General features: G+C 45.1%; 1 long non-coding RNA gene across 1 annotated transcript; it reads left to right on the top strand.

Annotated features, from left to right (window-relative positions):
* The first annotated feature begins 2,125 nt into the window (after positions 1–2,125).
* LOC135553483 (uncharacterized) lies at positions 2,126–2,963 on the top strand. The gene is made up of 3 exons (XR_010457579.1): positions 2,126–2,259; positions 2,651–2,747; positions 2,878–2,963. It is a non-coding gene; the product is annotated as an uncharacterized LOC135553483 (long non-coding RNA).
* The last annotated feature ends 586 nt before the right edge of the window (positions 2,964–3,549 follow it).

The following is a 3,549-nucleotide window of genomic DNA, read 5'->3' as shown; positions in this document are numbered from 1 at the left end:
AGGTGTTTTTTCACATATCTCTTCATTGATATATCGTTCGTGGAAGCTTGCTTTCCTCTCTGAATCCCATGGAAAAATACTGGCAGCTGACTTTTGCGCACCAATTTCGGCGCAGGACACCGGCGGACACCTGGTAAATGTGGACTCTTATGGTCAATCTTCCAATGATCTGCCTACAAATACGTCACAATGCTGCAGACACCTTGGGGAAACGACAGAAAGGGCAGACTTACTCCTCTCGCATTCACAGCCATATAAGGAGACAATGGAAAACAGAGCCTCAAAAATCCTGCTCATTTCCTGGATGCCGTCTCATCTTGGTTTTGCCTGAAGCTCACGTTCTAGGGCACGCACAGAAAATATCTTGGTAGTTCTGGACACGTCAGAGTGTTTTCTTTCGAAAGCTACCAATTATATGCATAGTCGAGCATCTTTTTGTGACAAAATATCTTGTTTAAAACGGGAAAGTTTTTCATCCAAAAATGAAATAGCGCCCCCAGAGCATCAAGAGGTTAAGGAACTGAGTTTGTGTTTATACAGGACTTCCCGCCCTCACCTACCATCAACCAATCAAGTCTTTGCGGAGCTATACGGAATTTACAAAATTTGAGAGAAGCACGGCGATCCGTACGGAACTCAATTTGGCCTCTGTGTGCCCCCCGGAGGCTCTGCAATTGCGTCACACCATCCATACTGCGCCTCCGACCACATTTCGGATCAAGCATAAATTGGCTTTTAGTCAGCAACAGGGAAGAATGCTGCGTTCATAACCAAGTGGAAAGGTGGTAGGCCTATTTACCACTGGGGAAAGTCAGGGGAGAACGATTGCCCCATTTCATTGAAGCCATTCAGTGTAAGGCTGATTGGGATACTGCAGGATCCCCCATTATAGTCATTGGGAAGATATCAATCTTTTGTGGTCAATATTCGTGATAATATTTTTTTATCCAAAATAATCATAGTACGAATAATTGCTTCTCTTAGACAGATGTATGTCCTTGAACCAATTTATTGTTTTTAAATCACACACAGAATACGTTTTTAAATCATTGATTCAATGACATACATCTGGTGTAATAGAAACAATTATTGGACTTCCACACAGAATAAGTTAAGGATAATTGATTTGCTTCCTTACAGTACCCTGGACAACCTTCAACTTGAGCTATTCAGAGGGGTCAGTCGTTCTCCCTAGTCGGCAACATCACTTCCTGGTGTAGCTCAAACTGTGCATGTTATGTCTTGAGAATCCCCCAATGTAGACGGCATTTTAGCAAGCTAAAACTGACTTCCTCTGCTTCAAATGCACCATTTAGTCTTCACATAGGAATGAATGATGTGATGTCATCATATATGGCTTTGTACATTCATATACAGTCATTGGTAAAGATCCAGTTGAACGCCCCTCCAGCTCATAATTGCTAATGGGGACCTTGTCTATCAACCCTGAGCTCCGACTTCTCTCACGTGCTGACCTCTCATGGCAACTATTAAAATGTAACAAATATAACCATTATGAATTATTCATAAAAATTAATTTATTAATAGGTGAAAGCCTCCAACGGGTAATTACCACCTTTCTACTTGGTTATGAACGCAGTAGTGCACGACATAGGGAGCAGAGCCTAGGAAGAGGTGCCTGGGCTGTAGGGTGCTAGGATCAGATTTGTAATTAACTCGTCGTTGTTGTCTCAATTTCAGATTCCTCTCTTTTTCTTGCTTTACCTGTCAATTATTATGTCAACCTTTTGTCTTGTCTAATGTCATTGTTGTGTTGGGGTGTTGGCCTCTGGTTGATGGTGACCGAGCTGTGACTGTATCACCATGGATTGATTGATTGGTTGAAATTTGCAACCTTTCCTGAAATTGTCTGTATTGGTTAAAGGGTTTGTCACATGGAAAGGTTGAGGCACCTACCCTCTGTCCATCTGTCTTTCAGTGACTGTCCCAGAGGTCTAAGATGTTCTCTCTAAGGCACAGAACCAGGTTTGGCCAACCCCTGACCTGGATCAGGGTTTGGGTCAATTCCATTTTAATTCAAAAAGTTATCAAATTGTAATTGAAATGACCCCAACAAAAAGCCTGCATCCTTCCAGGACAAGTGTTGGCCACCTTTGGTGTGATGCTGTCTCTGTATCTGTCTAACAGTGTTCCGGTCCTCCAGGTCATAAAGACAACCTGCACCTGGACCTGCAGCGCTCCTTCCCCAGAGACATCTCCTCCAGACAGCTCAGCCCAGCCACGCAGCCCAGGGAACAGGTGAGACAGTATGTGGGATTATGTGTGTTCCTCCTCCTAGGTATTGAGGCAGTTATTTACTTGCTCTTAGTTCCTGGTTGGGAAGTGGTTCTTGGTTGGTAGAATGTCAGTCAATGTTATGACCATTAAAAAAACCAAAAAAAAAACCTGTTAGTTCTCGTTCGATATTGCTGCCAGGGCGGAGCAGTTTATTTACATGAAACATCAGAGACACTTCCACAGAACAAACCAGAATTCCTTAATGGCTTCCTGTCCAAACACATTGTCCCGACAAATCCTAACCTTAGCCTCACTATGTGAAAAACAGGAAAACAGATCTCATCAGCTGAGCCCAGTAGGAGGAAGTTGCTCCTAGACACTGATGCCAGTGTGTCTTTCTCTCTGTCTACAGGGTCATCCTGAAGGTCAAGGTAATATGAGGACGGTCAACTCATATGCTGGCTTCACTGAGTTTGACCGGAGTCCCTCCTTCCTCCATCCAGACTCCTGTAAGTCCAGGAAGATAGACCTGTGCTACTAGACACATGAATACACTGCAAGACAAGACCTGCCAGAGGTCCACGACATATATACTATGTGTGCTAACTGAAAGGGTCTTTGGTTGTTGTGGATCTGCAGCTCTTACTAAGCGAGAGAGGAGCGGCGTGTCAGCGGAAGACATCCTCATCCACGAAGACCCCAGAGCTGCACTACTACTGGTGAGAACTGTCCCATAACTGTATGATGTCTCACACCCCTTCAGGTTCTGTACCGGTTCTGTACCGACTACCACTGACTGACTGTACCACTGACTGACTGTACCACTGACTGACTGTACCACTGACTGACTGTACCACTGACTGACTGTACCACTGACTGACTGTACCGACTACCACTGACTGACTGTACCACTGACTGACTGTACCACTGACTGACTGTACCACTGACTGTACCGACTACCCACTGACTGTACCGACTGACTGTACCACTGACTGTACCGACTGACTGTACCACTGACTGACTGACTGACTACCACTGACTGACTGACTACCACTGACTGACTGACTGACTGACTACCACTGACTGACTGACTGTACCACTGACTGACTGTACCACTGACTGACTGTACCACTGACTGACTGACTGACTGACTGTACCACTGACTGACTGTACCACTGACTGACTGTACCACTGACTGACTGACTGACTGTACCACTGACTGACTGTACCACTGACTGACTGTACCACTGACTGACTGTACCGACTACCACTGACTGACTGTACCACTGACTGACTGTACCACTGACTGAC

Source organism: Oncorhynchus masou, chromosome 2 (genome assembly GCF_036934945.1).
Source record: "Oncorhynchus masou masou isolate Uvic2021 chromosome 2, UVic_Omas_1.1, whole genome shotgun sequence".
Lineage (NCBI taxonomy): Eukaryota > Metazoa > Chordata > Actinopteri > Salmoniformes > Salmonidae > Oncorhynchus > Oncorhynchus masou.
Note: the sequence above shows the minus strand (reverse complement) of the source record. Positions and strands in the feature narration are given on the sequence as shown.